Source organism: Chelonia mydas, chromosome 1 (genome assembly GCF_015237465.2).
Source record: "Chelonia mydas isolate rCheMyd1 chromosome 1, rCheMyd1.pri.v2, whole genome shotgun sequence".
Taxonomy (NCBI): Eukaryota; Metazoa; Chordata; order Testudines; family Cheloniidae; genus Chelonia; species Chelonia mydas.
The window spans coordinates 211,618,534-211,634,359 of NC_057849.1; the positions used below are offsets into that span (position 1 = coordinate 211,618,534).

Genomic DNA, 15,826 nt, shown 5'->3' on the forward strand with positions numbered 1-15,826 from the left:
CTTCTTCTCTCCTACCACCGATTCCCATTTGTCTCCCCCTCCTTCATAACACATCCCTGGCTGAAAACCCAAACATTTCCCCTGTTACCACCTACTCTTGCACCCCTGATCACCCCTCCCCTTCCCAGTCAGCATTCACATTTGGAAGTTGTTTTCTTTTCAAAAGCAATTTCAGCACATTCTGAATATGTTGCTGCACTCAGATTATATTTACACCAAACAAAATCCCCCATGAGAGAGACCAACTGGAGCAATAAACCTGCTTTTTTAACATCACGTTTCTTTTCTGGGCTGGAGTGCTCACTCACAGTGAGGGGTGGGGGTGTCTAGCTGTAAAGGCCACAATTTACCCTCAAAGCCACCCACATCTCATGCTGGATTGTCAGGTTTCCAGATAGCTATCCTCTCTCACTGCACATGCTCAGTGTAGTCCATTAGATGTGTGTGTAGACGCACAAGCCTTCGCAAGCACCTAACTGGAGAAGCAGGCTCGTTTTGAAATAACATCTGAATTTGATTTCCCCCAAAGGCTGGTGGATGCCATATCCTCTGTTGGGGGTAACCCTCAAGTGTCTGAGACCCTGGTGCAATGATCTGAGCCTTGGTTTGATCTCTACCTGTGTGCAAAAATAAAATGCCAGAATCTGTCAACTTTAATAAAAGCTGTTTTTTTTCCTTCCTGGGAGTTGTATCTCGGAAACCCCTTGCTGAAATGGCCCCACATTTGGATTACTAATACAACCCTGTGCTCCTATGTGAAATACTGTATTTCAGTCCAATCCAATCAATCAGGCAGATATTAGAGCACTTCGAAAAAATTAGCTTTGAAGGAAAGCTGATCTCAACCTTAACTGTTGCAGAGCTGTCACTGAGCTATAATATCACCACTGTGTATTTTATTCCCAGTCAGATCCCTGAGTGCAACTGTTCTGATTCAGTAAGCTTCCAATAACCTAGGACTCAGCACCCTTGAGAACCCCAGTTTCTTCACATGGCATTTTTGTGATAACTTAGGGGCAGCTGCTCCAGACTCCTGACCAGCACTCTGGAACCACCAAAGCAAAGACTGGCCTCAGCCAAAGACAATCTGTCCCAGGCATGACCCTGACCCCAGAGCAGTAAATGCCGGGGCGGAGTTTGGTGGGTGCTGTGTGACTTCCCACAAAGGGCAGATATGAGCAATAACGCCTGCACTGAAAGAACCTGATAATCACATATGAACATCCTCATTTACAAAGTGCCCAGTAAACTGGGAAATAATTATTAGTTAATTATCCCAGGTCACTGGGGCTCCTTCGTCACATCTTTGGATACAATTGTGCAAGAGAAATGTCCTTCTGATCTCCCTTCTCCTTCTTCTCAGGGTACGGCGGGTACAGGCTGGCAAACGGCAGCACAGGGTGTTCAGGGAGAGTGGAGCTTCGCCACGGAGGCTCCTGGGGAACCCTCTGTGACTCCCAGTGGGATTTACAGGCTGCCCACACCCTCTGCCAGCAGTTTGACTGTGGATTCGCCCTGTCGATTCCAGCAGGGCAGCTCTTTGGCACAGGAGACGGGCCTGTCTGGAATGGCAAGTTTGGCTGTGAGAGGAATGAATCCCGGCTGAGGGACTGTCCTGTTACTGCGCTGGGCACAACTGAGTGTCCCCCTGGGAGTGAAGCCAGCGTGGTGTGTTCAGGTGAGCAGCTGCAGGGGGAAAGAAAAGGATTGGGGATTGGGGAACATCCTCAGCCAGATCTTCACAGTGTGTCAATCAGCCAAGCTCCATTGGGCTCAGGGGGCTATGCTGATTTACACCAGTTTGGGACTGGCCCATAATTTGGCCCCCTGTCCCTGCACCAGCCAAGTCTGCTGGAACTGATCCCTCAGTGAAATGCTTGTGGTGCCTTGAGTATGGAATGTACCAAGGAAACCAAATTCTGGTCCCCGGTCCTCCCTTCGCACTAACTGACGTGGATCGAGTATCAGTTTGTGAATGTGCAGGTGTGAATAGTCCCACAGCCCCCAGGGTAACTGCTAGCATTGATCACGAGCAACAATCCCTTCCTGTTCCCCACTCCCCTCTCTGCCGTGGCCATTAACACTGATCACTGCGCCACCTCGACACTCACTTTCCCTTGTGCTCAGGGTGCCTGGGCGGCAGGTTAGTGAACGGCACCGAGTGCTCCGGGAGAGTGGAGATCCAACATGGAGACACATGGGGAAGCCTCTGTGCCTCCCACTGGGATTTGCAAGATGCCAACGTCCTCTGCCATCAGCTGAACTGTGGATACGCCGAGTCGATCCTGGGAGGAGCCCATTTTGGGGAAGGGAGCGGAACCGTATGGAGCGACGCTTTTCATTGTGAAGGGACTGAACCCTGTCTGTGGGATTGTTCTCGCATGGCCCTGGGCAACCCAGCCTGCTCCCCCAGAGACACGGCCAGTGTTATTTGCTCAGGTAAGTTTAATATATATGTGTGTGTATTAGTCATAGTGCAGTTTATAGGCCAGCTTAGGATCATCATGAGTCGTCCCATTGACTACAGTACTCAAGGTAAGTAGGGGTATCGGAGTGTTGCTCTCTTTGTTTAAGTTCCCCAGATCAGAGACACCTCTGGGTGCAGTGAGGGGTGGCGAGGTGGATCCTAGCACTAGGCTAGAGTGAACCGGAGAGAATGGCTCTGTGCTATAAACCTGGGGTTTGTGATTCACAGATTTCCTCAGTCCCAGCAGGGCTGACTCAGCCCTTCATCAGGTTGAGGTTGGTGTTGCAGAAGCAACCTATACGCAGAGATCTCATCCATGCTGTGGGGCCATTACAATCCCATTTCACTCTCTGGAAAAGTAGGTGTTTGCCCTGGTGTTCCTGGCCAAAATGCTTCCCCCGTTGCCCATCCTGGGTTGTGTGCTGGTGGGCTGCAGCCCTCACCTACAGAGCTTGCTCAGTGGGTGTGTAGGTTTGTAGATCATTAATTCCCCACAGCACTTCATAGAAATAGTCATTTCTTTGCCAAAGATCCCAGTTTTCAGGAAAGCATTCAAATGGCTCCAGAGCTTGGCTTCTGAGCAGCTGGGAACTTTCACAAAGATCCTGCTCTTAGTGAGAGCAGCTGGCGCTTTGATGAAGATCCTCCTCTACAATGCAACACAAATACTGCAGGGGTCCTTTTCCCTGCAGGCTTCTCCAAAGATCTTCAAAGGCTTCCCCATGCCACACCAGAGAACTGCCATAGCTGATCGATGGCAAGTCGTCTGATGGCTATCCATAGTGGCTAGGCCCAGATTTTTACAGCTGTTTCGCTGTTGCTCCATTCAGCATGGCAATGCCTAACTGGTTTAAGAGCCTATGTTTCATTTTCAGTAAGGATTTAGGCACTTAGCAGCCTTCATCAATGAGATCAATAGGAGTCACATCCCTGAGTGACATAACTGTGCCAGCCTCACCCCCACTGTAGACAACAATAGAAGAATTCTTCCATTGATCTAGCTACCACCACTTGGAAAGATGGATTACCCACAGCAATAGTAAAACCCCTTCTGTCACTGAAGGAAACATCCACACTACAGCGACATAGCTGCAGTGAAGTTCTGTGTCACTGTAGCGCCCATAGTGTAGACATGGCCTTAGTAAACCAAACATTTAATGCACACAGAAAACATTGTAATAACTATGAATAAGCACTCCCAGCTATCTCCGTGACACCACTGATTTCCTGAGAAAACTACAATGCATTGGTGATCTTCCAGAAAACACCATCCTAGCCACCATGGATGTAGAGGCTCTCTACACAAACATCCCACACATAGATGGAATACAAGCTGTCAGGAACAGTATCCCTGATGATGCCACAGCACAACTGGTTGCTGAGCTGTAAACTTTACCCTCATGCACAATTATTTCAAATTTGGTGACAATATACACCTCCAGACCAGTGGCACCGCTATGGGCACCCGCATGGCCCCACAATATGCCAACGTTTTTATGGCTGACCTGGAACAACGCTTCCTCAGCTCTCGTCCACTCACGCCCCTTCTCTACCTACATTACATTGATGACATCTTCATCCTCTGGACCCATGAGAAGGAAACTCTGGAAGAATTCCACCACGATTTCAACAGCTTCCACCCCACCATCAAACTCAGCCTGGACCAATCTACACGGGAGGTCCAGTTCCTAGACACCACGGTGCAAATAAGTGACGGTCACATTAACACCACGCTATACCGAAAACCCACCGACCGTTATGCCTACCTTCATGCCTCCAGCTTCCATCCTGAACACACCACATGATCCATTGTCTACAGCCAAGTGCTGAGGTACAACCACATTTGCTCCAGCCCCTCAGACAGAGACCAACACCTACAAGATCTTCACCAAGCATTCTCAAAACTACGATACCCACACGAGGAAATAAGGAAACAGATCAACAGAGCCAGACTGTATCCCAGAGCCTCCTGCTGCAAGACAAGCCCAAGAAAGAAACCAGCAGAATTCCACTGGCCATCACATACAGTCCTCAGCTAAAATCTCTCCAACGCATCATCAGTGATCTACAACCCATCCTGGACAACAATCCCTCACTTTCACAGGCCTTGGGAGGCAGGCCAGGCCTCACCCACAGACAACCTGCCAACCTGAAGCATATTCTCACCAGCAACTACACACTGCACCATAGTAACTCTAACTCAGGAACCAATCCGTGCAACAAACCTCAATGCCAACTTTGCCCACATATCTACACCAGCGACACCATCACAGGACCGAACCAGATCAGCCACACCAACACCGGTTCATTCACCTGCACATCCACCAATGTCATCAAGTTGCAGTGGGGGAGGTTTAGGTTGGATATTAGGAAAAACTTTTTCACTGGGAGGGTGGTGAAGCACTGGAATGGGTTACCTAGGGAGGTGGTGGAATCTCCTTCCTGAGAAGTTTTTAAGGTCAGGCTTGACAAAGCCCTGGCTGGGATGATTTAGTTGGGGATTGGTCCTGCTTTGAGCAGGGGGTTGGACTAGATGGCCTCCTGAGGTCCCTTCCAACCCTGATATTCTATGATTCTATGATTCTATGATAATATACGCCATCATGTGCCAGCAATGCCCCTCTGCTATGTACATCGGCTAAACTGGACAGTTCCTACGTAAAAGGATAAATGGACACAAATCAGATATTAGGAATGGCAATATACAAAAACCTGTAGGAGAACACTTCAACCTCGCTGGACACACAGTAGCAGATTTAAAGGTAGCCATCCTGCAGCAAAAAAACTTCAGGCCCAGACTTCAAAGAGAAACTGCTGACCTTCAATTCATTTGCAAATTTGACACCATCAGCTCGGGATTAAACAAAGACTGTGACTGGCTAGCCAACTACAAAAGCAGTTTCTCCTCCCTTGGTGTTCACACCTCAGCTGCTAGAAGAGGGCCTCATCCTCCCTGATTGAACTAACCTTGTTATCCCTAGCCTGATTCTTGCTTGCATATTTACGCCTCCCTCTGGAAATTTCCACTACATGCATCCGACAAAGTGGGTATTCACCCATGAAAGCTTATGCTCCAAAACGTCTGTTAGTCTATAAGGTGCCAGAGGACTCTTTGCCACTTCAACAAAAGCTATAAGAAAGTAAATCTATGAGTTCTCCTTATACAGACCTTCCTCCATTTGTTTCTCTTACAACTTAACGTGTTCTATACTTCAGCACAAACATCCAAACACATTCCCCACTGATCTTCTCTTAGAGATGATTTCTCAGGCTTTGCAGTGTGGTTGTAACATGTAGTGGGTCTTCAGAGCTTGAGCAATGGCAGCACCTCAGCCGTTTCAAACACTTCAGAACTCGGTGAGCAACGAAACAGTCTGGGGATCTTAGCAGCTAGCAGCGCTCCAGCCCTAGGCTTGGGTTAAGAGTTGACTGGGTCTCTCAGTTGCTGGTGAAACAGAAATCTGTAGCCTGTATTCAATGTGGTACCAGGATTGGAAGCAGCCTCTACAATATCTGTCTCTGGATCTCTGTAAGGCTCTCACTCCATAGAGCACTGTCTTCTCCCCATAAACCCAGCTAAATCAGGCAAGAATTCAAAATCCTCACCTCACCAAGTGCTGCCCCATTCTCTCTCTTTAACTGAGACAGAATCCCAGTTTAGAGCAGTCAGCTGATAGCTAAATGTAAATTCCATAGTCTCTGTGGTCTCCACAGCAACAAATACTGCCCCAGCTCTCCCTCTAGGTCCATAGACCACACCATGGTGCACCAAACATTATCCCAATGGAGGGCTTCCTTAGAAAATAAAGCTGGCATAGCACTGCCCTGTGTCCACGTGGTACAGGTGTTGGGATCAGCCCTCACAACAGATACATCTCTCAGCCACTGAGTCCACAGGGCTGTCTTCGACACGGTATACATTAAAAAGCTGGGTTGACCCAGCTAAATCACTCAGGGATATGTTTCAGAGTAACAGCCGTGTTAGTCTGTATTCGCAAAAAGAAAAGGAGTACTTGTGGTACCCTAGAGACTAACCAATTTATTTGAGCATAAGCTTTTCGAAAGCTTATGCTCAAATAAATTGGTTAGTCTCTAAGGTGCCACAAGTACTCCTTTTCTTTTTTCAGGGATATGAAAAATCCTCACACCTGAGTGACACATTAAGCCAACCTACCCCCCACCCCCCGCAGTGTAGACAGCACTAGGTAAACAGAAGAATTCTTCTGTCAAGCTCGCTACCCTCTCAGGGAGGTGGATGAACTATAGCAATGGGAGAACCCCTCCGGTCGGTATAGGTAGGGTCTACACTAAAGGGCTACAGAGGTACAGCTGCAGCTGTGACCTTGTAGCCTTTCAAGCGTATAAAAGCCCTTCAACTCCTGTATTTATAACCTTCCCCCCGCCTTGCACTCTAGCTCTGCCCTCAGAGGGTGACTAGGGTGTGGGGTTGCCCATAAAGTAACAGAGGCCCAGAATATCCTGATAAAATCTATGTCCCCTCCCCATGGCATCTTTCTCTTCCTGTCAGAGAAATAAAGTCAAATGCTGCAGAACAAGGAATGTGGGTCACAGTGACACAGAGATTCTGTGCGGGAAGTAAGGGGAGATGACACTGGGCCCAATTCTTACTAACCCTAAGGGCTCATTTACACCTGCTCAGAGTATAGGAGTCTTAATGTGAGATTCAGACCATACACGACTTTAATAAAAAACAGAGTAGTTAAATACCTGTCTTAAGTGTAATACTAATCTCATCTTTAAATATGGAGTCACTACTGTCCTCTGTATGTATATTCTTATAACTGTTTATATGTTTAGGAAGATTTGACAGGTTTACAGATCACATTTTGGGAGCACTTGGCTCCTTTGAAATGTAAGGTGCCGCATACACTGTATAAATCTCCAATGACCTAATCACCAGAAAGGGTCTTCGCTTCTCCCACAAGGAACTTCAACATCTTAATGTGGTCACAGTGAACAAAGTTTTAAAATGAAAAATATATATGTTTAGAAAAAAATGGGATCTTCTTCCCCATTGCCCAGAGGTCACTGTCTTCTCCAGCATCATCTCCAGCCAAGCCAATAGCTAGACTTCGTGAGAAAGGGAACTCAAGTGTCCACAGTTGCAGACCTGGCCTGGAAAATCCTTGCTGAGTGCAGAAAAGCCTTTATTGTGTTAGCTCCTTATGGGTTTGGAGCTGACGCCGTGATCGCAGGCCACCAATGTACATTGAACGGGGACAAACAGGGCAGGGTTTTCTTTAAAGGAGCCATGTGTCCTGGCAGTCTGGATCTGGGAATTGCAGCAGGGAAGTGGGGCGCTTGGTGAGCTCATTGCAGGCCAATCCCTAGACTCCTGTTGTAAATCACAGCTACCTCACAGCGCTGACGCTATCAATGTGCGGGGTGAGCACTGAGCACTTTTGCACAGACCATTTTGGAAACCAGGGGCCTGATCTGCCAGGTGTTCCTGAGCACTCTCCACTCACATTGACTCCTTAGGGAGGTGAGAGCGCTCCACATCGTGCAAGATCCGATCTCAGAGCTGGGGAATTCTTTCCTTCCATCACCTCCTGCATTTCTGAGTAGACAGACGAAACCCTTGAAAGAGGCTGTTCTCTGTATCACTGCACAGCGGTGAGAGTTACCTTCCACTCAGCACAGAAACCTGTGTTTCACATCACACCTGTGTATTATTTCTAATGCAGTACCAGCAGGAGTGTTATTCAGCATATTTTTTGTCTCTGTGAGCCCAGGTCGTTCTGAGGCACTCAGACTGTTGAATGGATGAGAGAGCCGATGCAGTGGGAGAGTTGAGATTTCCCTCCATGGTGTGTGGGGCAGAGTCCTGGATGACCAGTGGGACATGGACGATGCCAGCGTGGTGTGCAGGCAGCTCCAGTGCGGAGTCGCTGAGAAAGCTTATAACCCCCCTAAGTCTGAGCGAGGAAGGGGCCCCGTGGGGCTGAAAAGTGTCCGATGTGGAGGAAATGAGACTCGTCTGACTCTCTGTGACATCTCCCCGCCTGAGACAACCCAGGCAGGAATTGCTGAGGACGTTGGTGTCGTTTGCTCAGGTGACTTAGTGTGAAAATCTTATAAATATCCTGTCCTTGTTCAATGGAACATGACCCACCCCAGGGCCTGCCTCCACCCCACCTTGTGCTGTGATCTCGGCAGTCCTTGAAATGATGTGGATCTGATGTTCAAACTGGGACCGATTTATAGTAAAAATATATTATATACAGAACAAAGCATAGCCATGGTATAGGGTTAGTGCACTATAGCAACCTCTTTCTCTGTCTCTCTCTCATATTTTTATGGATTAGAGCTGTTCAAAAAAATTCATCAAAACTTTTTTCCTGTGAAAAATCTTCACAATAAGATTACAAATTTTCTCAAATAGTTTTTTTCATTGAAAATGTTCAGATTTCTGTTGAAAAACTTGGGCTGTCAATTAACCACAGTTAACTCACTCGTTTAACTAAAAAAATTAATCGAGATTAAAAAAAATCATGATTAATCACAGTTTTAATTGCACTGTTAAACAACAGAATACCAGTTGAAATGTATTGTTTTATTTCTGAATGCAGTTATTTTTTGTACATAATCTACATTTGTAAGTTCAGCTTCCATGGTAAAGACATTGCACTACAGTACTTGTATTAGCTGAATTGAAAAATACTATTTCTTTCATTTTTTACACTTCAAATATTTGGAATAAAAAAATATAAAGTGAGCACTGTACACTTTCTATTGTGTTTTGTAATTGAAATCAATATATTTGAAACTGTAGAAAACATCCAAAATATTTAAATAAATGGTATTCTATTATTAACAGCACAATTAATCACGGTTAATTTTTTTTAATCACTTGACAGATCTATGAAAATCCCAAATTTATTTGTGGAACATGAAAAATATTCAGAGTCATTCATATTTTGTGGGGAAAGGATGAATTTCGAAGCAGCTCTAGTGTATCTAGTGGCTTCTTTATGTTAAAGTCTTAAAAAACATGCTGTCTTGAATCAGAAAAGGATTAATTTCCAAGCAGCTCTTGTAGCACCTTAGAGACTAAACAATTTATTTGAGCATAAGCTTTCGTGAGCTACAGCTCACTTCATCAGATGCTCATGAAAGCTTACGCTCAAATAAATTGGTTAGTCTCTAAGGTGCCATAAGTACTCCTTTTCTTTAGCGAATACAGACTACCACGGCTGCTACTCTGAAACCAAGCAGCTCTGTGTATCTCTAGTGGCTTCTTTATGTTAAAGTCTATAAAAAACATGCTGTCTTGAATCAGAAAACAAGTAAGAAAAGGAAGTCACATGCAACCTGTTTTGACCAAGGCTGCCATGGATAGTAGCTCTGGGCTAGATCCCCCAAGGGCCTTGGGCGTTGCAAGGCCTGACTCCTAGGTGCCTTGCCATCGAATGGGATCCTCAGCCATGAGTCACGCGCCCAGCTCCACGTACAATGCATGGGGAGAGTTAGGCACCAGAAGCCAGAAAGCTGAACAGGGAACCACCTACATTTGCCAGCAATAAATGCCAAGGAAGGGAGTAGGGCCTAGATACACAAAGTTATTTCATTGCCAACCTGCCATTGATCGAAGCCTCAGCCCCCTGACACAGGTAGAGGTAGGCACCTATCTCTGCTCGGGGACCTCAGTCATGAACCCACTTCTGGAGCTAGGCACGTAAGCCAGGTCAGCTCTCTCATCTCCCCATTTTACACAGGACCCAGTGGTTAAAGCACTCAACTGGGAGGTGGGAAATCCACATTCAATCCCTGCTCTGCCTGATTTGGAGCAGGGACGTGAACGCAGGTGAGCGCCCTAGTCACTCTAGACTGTGCTAGGGTGGGTCTCTCCTGCTGGAAATGTTCCACTTTGTACAAATAATCAGTCACTGAATCAGAAAAAAAGCTAGAGATTGATTCTAGCTAGTGGCCCGGGCACTCACCTGGGATATGGGAGAGTCAAGTCTCTGCTTCAATAAATATGTAGTGATTTATATATTTTGTATTTATAAAGAGACAGTTAGGTAGCTACATACCTTTGTGGTTAACCCTCTGTCACTGAGGAAATACATCAAAGTTGCTTTTATAATGTGACCTTGTGAAGTCCTAATCCTATAACTGCAATTTTCCTTCATTTAAAGGTTAAAAAAAAAAGAAAAGAAAAAAAAGTCTGTGATGGGATTTTTTCATTGTTCTTGGTTGTACATGACGATTGTACAAGATAATTCTATTCTTTTTGCTGGTATATATTTACAGTAAGTTCCAACAGTAAAAGTAAACAAGTAACAGATATTTTAACTATGTCCCTATATCATGCACTGTATGTTACTGCACTGATATTTTTCATCCCCACCAACTGCAGGGTATCTACAGCACATTAAGGGCCCATTTCTGTTCCCATTGTGTCAGTGGGAGCTTCACAGTTGATTTCAGCAGGGTAGAATTAGGCCCTAAGTGTCTTGGACTTTATTGTACACACACAGATCCAATTTGCCTGTCTTTCCCTTTATTTGTAAAATAAAGTGGTACCAAGTCTACTTTTCTCTAATGTTCTGGTACCTGCTGTCATGCTATCTGGAGTGGCTCACCACTCTAAGTGACTAACTCAGGGCAGACTCAAAAAACAAGGGCAGATACCCCAAACTGGTGGTGTGTTCTATCATTAGATTTCACCTGCAGAGTCCTGCACTTAGGACGGAAGAATCCAACGCACCACTACAGACTAGGGACCGAATGGCTTGGCAGCAATTCTGCAGAAAAGGACCTAGGTGTTACAGTGGACGAGAAGCTGGATATGAGTCAACAGTGTGACCTTGTTGCCAAGAAGGCCAATGGCATTTTGGGATGTATAAGTAGGGGCATTGCCAGCAATCGAGGGACGTGATCGTTCCCCTCTATTTGACACTGGTGAGGCCTCATCTGCAGTACTGTGTCCAGTTTTGGGCCCCACACTACAAGAAGGATGTGGAAAAATTGGAAAGAGTCCAGCAGGGCAACAAAAATGATTAGGGGACTGTAACACATGACTTATGAGGAGAGGCTGAGGGAACTGGGGATGTTTAGTCTACGGAAGAGAAGAATGAGGGGGGATTTGATAGCTGCTTTCAACTACCTGAAAGGGGTTCCAAAGAGGATGGCTCTAGACTGTTCTCAGTGGTAGCAGATGACAGAACAAGGAGTAATGGTCTCAAGTTGCAGTGGGGAATTTAGGTTGGATAAACTTTTTCACGAGGAGGATGGTGAAACACTGGAATGCGTTACCTAGGGAGGTGGTGGAATCTCCTTCCTTAGAAGTTTTTAAGGTCAGGCTTGACAAAGCCCTGGCTGGGATGATTTAATTGGGGATTGGTCCTGCTTTGAGCAGGGGTTGGACTAGATGACCTCCTGAGCTCCCTTCCAACCCTGATATTCTATGATTCTATGATTCATCAAGCCAATCACAAACGTGAACACCTGGATCACTATACAAGTCTCACTGTGGAGTCACAGACCGCCTAACCTGCCACCCAGACAAACTGAAAGTTGTGATAAAATGTCACTTAATCCTAACATCACACCACACCAAGTTTCTCCCAGTCCCAAGGGACCAGTCAGTCACCCAGAACTTCCTCCAAAGAGAACGCTGGCAGCCAGTTCTATAGTAATAACTAAAGGTTTATTAGCTAAGAAGAAAGAAGGAGGGTTATTGAGAGGCTATAGCAGGTAAAATATAACAACAGGTAAATCAGTTTGTAACTCCAAATGGTGGCAGTGATGTAATAAACTGTCAGTTTCCCAAAGTCTTTTACAGGGTGTCGTGAGGTACTCCACTCACTGCCCGTCTGGCATCTCCTCCTGGTCACTCTGGGGATTAGCTCTCGAGGCCAATGCCCATCCACAGTTTGGCCACCATCACTCTCACTCTGGTCTGCAGCGCCTCTTGCTCCAGGACCCGCAGCATCCTCTTTGTCACTTAGCCCTCCAGCTAGGTCACTCAGTGTTCCCCCTGACGGGATTCAGTCCATCAACAGTCCTAGGCTGTCTTCCCATTCACTGCCCTGGTGCCACTCTCTCAGTGGCTAGTAGGGGAACCCAGGCCTGCCCTCTTTTCTGGGATCCAGTCCTTGGACAGCTCAGCAGTTCTGGGCTTCCTCCCTCTGCCCGCACTGCTCCTTCTCTGGACTGATTTAGTTGGGGTTGGTCCTGCTTTGAGCAGGGTGTGGACTAGATGGCCTCCAACCCTAATCTTCTGTGATTGTATGACTGCTTCCTATACTCTGGTTCCCCTCCTCACTCTGGGTGTGCCAGCCCCAAGAATCCTCCTCTCAGAGAATAACTACAGATTATCTCCCTGCAGCCCCCAAACACTCCTCCCTCTTCCCAGGGCATGACTGCTGTCTGCCTTACTGCAGTCTTTCCCAACAGCCCCAACCCGGAGCCACCTTCCTGGCTTTATAGGTCCCACCTCTTCCTGAACAGGCGAGACTCTCTCTAACCAGCTGATTCCGGCCTAAACCTCCACCATTTGCAGCATAATTAGCTGATTGGGCCCACCTGACCCAACCCAGCTCTTACAGGGCTAGTGTGGGGAGCTCACCCCATCACACAGGGCTACCCAGAATAACTCTGCGGATCTCTGTCTTCTCATTCAGTTATTCTTCTCTGTTAGAATCCAGACAGTCCACAGATACAGGATCTTTCTTTGAATCCATATTTATATCTTCTTCTCACATAAGAACATAAGCTCACAGAAAACAAGCTGACAATCTACCCAGGTGGGCTTTTCCTTTGCTGACAGGGAGTGAGAAATGCACTTAGATTTTTGACCTCAGACCTTGTTCATAATGGCTATTTCCTTTGAAATTAGCATTTTCTGTTAAAGTCCTTAAATCCTTAGCATTTCACAATTTATTTGATGTGTTATTTAGCTACAAGTGTATTTATCATGTAAATGTTTGGCATTACATTATGACAGGAATAGACACGCAAAAATATCCACTACCACGCAAAAACAATACCCACCATTCCACTAGTTTTCATAAAGTTTAAACATCTGAATACACACGTATACATCTAACCATTACTTTAATCTACACAAGTGAACGATCTAAATACACTCTAGCATGACCTGGTCAGCCAGTGTCACCCCCTCCCCATTCTGTAACAATTGAAAAGAATATTTGGTTTTGGGTAAATTGCCTAATAATTCCTTGAACACCTTGATGCTTATCATTTAAGAGTTGTTTGAGAATATTCAAGATTTTGAGTAAGGGCTGTTTCCGCTAACCCTTAGTCTCACAAATAGCTCTGACCCATATGACGAGTCCCTTAAGGATTACTCCAATGAATAAGGAATTCAGAATTAGGCCCTTACACTCACATGCTGTTTATCAATAGTGCTCTGTAAAAAGTATTCTCATTTCCTTACTCAGCTTTTCTCCTTTTCTGTGTTTCTTGTTAGAGACAGATTTTAAAAAGCATTTCAATATCTCAGCCATTGTAGCATCATCATTGATTTGCATGGAAGCTATTTAATAATCATCATATTGCATATTAACAGCTGTGATCTATCCCTGCAGGAAGCAGGCGGATCAGACTGGTGAATGGGGCAGGTCGCTGTGCTGGGAGAGTGGAGATTTATTACAATGGCATCTGGGGGACGGTCTGTGATGATTCCTGGGATCTGTCAGACTCCAATGTGGTTTGCAAACAACTGGGATGTGGACGCGCCATCAATGCAACTGTCTCTGCTCATTTGGGGAAGGATCCGGGCAGATCTGGCTGGACGATGTGAACTGCTCTGGGAATGAATCCGATCTTGGGACTGTCCTTCCAGGGGCTGGGGCCAGCACAACTGCAGACACAAAGAGGACGCGGAGTTCTCTGCTCAGGTCTGGTCCGGGAATGCTCACGTGAGCCTGGTTACCAGGGGATTTAATGGAGGGGGCAGACATTTGAGGAGAGAGTCTGAGAAGGATAGAGCCTCTCCCTCACTGTCTTTTCTATAGGGTGCCCATACAGCACGTTTTGGCCAGGACACTCTCTTTTTTAAGCCTGCCCTGGCCATCCCGACTGTTTTGGCAAACTGGGCATTTCTCTCGTTTCCTCTTGCCAACGGATCACGAGTTGGGAAGAGCAAATTGACACATGCACAGTTTTGCCAAAAAAGTGGGATGCGCCCCCTAGTGGAGTGCGGAGGAACATGTGGGGGAGGGGGCAGTGGCAACGCTAGCCCAACGCGGGAGGACAGCAGGGGTCTTCGGCCGCTGTGCGCGGGATGGAAGAATGGGGCCTCGCGCTGACCCCACGGGTGGGTGGCAGGGGGGCTCAGGCTGGCCCACGTGCTGAGGGGATAGGGGAACCTCAGGCTGTCCCTGTGTAGGTGGGAGGTAGGGTGCGTTCAGGCTGGCCCCACGTGTCGGGGGGAGAGGAAGGGAGGTTTTGGGGTTGGGCCCCCCGTGGGGTTCCGTTTTCCCTTTGAGAAAATATGGTCACTCTACTCTCTACCTACCTACTGGGGTCATGATTAGAAAGTCACCATTTCCCATCGGTTCCCACCCAGGAGTATTGGATATCGCAGCATTTCTCTAGTGTTGGCAGGGTAGTCACTGCTGTATTGCAGGTGTCTGTGTGTGTAACTGCTGGGAACTGGTGACTTTTCAGAGGTGACATTATTTCTAATAGGCCCATGGTGTCCAGGAGAGTCTCTCATTCTTAGAGTGATTCTCTCTGCACTTGCTCCTGCAGAATGATGTGGCTATACTTTTGGATGAGCAATCGCTGGGATTTCACTCTTCACCCAGTTCATTTCAGAATCAGACGATTTAAATTCCCTTTTTGTGCACTTCCTTCTAGAATTCACGGATTTGAGGCTGGTGAGCGACCGTGATTGTGCTGGGCGGCTGGAGGTTTTCTACAATGGGACGTGGGGCAGTGTTTGCTCCAATCAGATGTCTGGAGTCACCCCAGCAATTGTCTGCAAACAGCTGAACTGTGGGGATAGAGGGCAGGTTGCAAGAGACTTGGCATATGGAGCAGGTTCTGGTCCCACATGGCTGGACCATGTTGTATGCAGTGAGCAGCACAGGTCCCTTTGGCAGTGCCCATCAGGCATATGGAAACAGCAGTCCTGTGATAACCGAGCAGAAGAGACCCATATTTCTTGCAGTGGTAATTCTGAAACTGTCTGTGCACAGACATGCATACACCCACTCCATCTTTTACTCATTGAAAGGGTGTGATAGAAATTTTGAATGTATTTACTTTTCAGAGAGACAGTTTTACATTCACAGTAGTGACAGACATATTTTCATTGTCAATTCTCAATACAGCACCTGGAAAACAAAATGGGAGTTATTC

General features: G+C 46.6%; 1 protein-coding gene and 1 long non-coding RNA gene across 2 annotated transcripts in view; both read left to right on the forward strand.

The window, feature by feature from the left end:
* The window catches only part of LOC102941373 (scavenger receptor cysteine-rich type 1 protein M130), a 1,272,625-nt gene that overhangs the window by 282,722 nt on the left and 974,077 nt on the right, over positions 1-15,826 (forward strand). The gene's annotated exons all lie outside the window — the stretch shown is intronic.
* Positions 1,337-14,217, forward strand: LOC122461407. Its single transcript, XR_006283280.1, has 3 exons — positions 1,337-1,678; positions 2,128-2,439; positions 14,047-14,217. It is a non-coding gene; the product is annotated as an uncharacterized LOC122461407 (long non-coding RNA).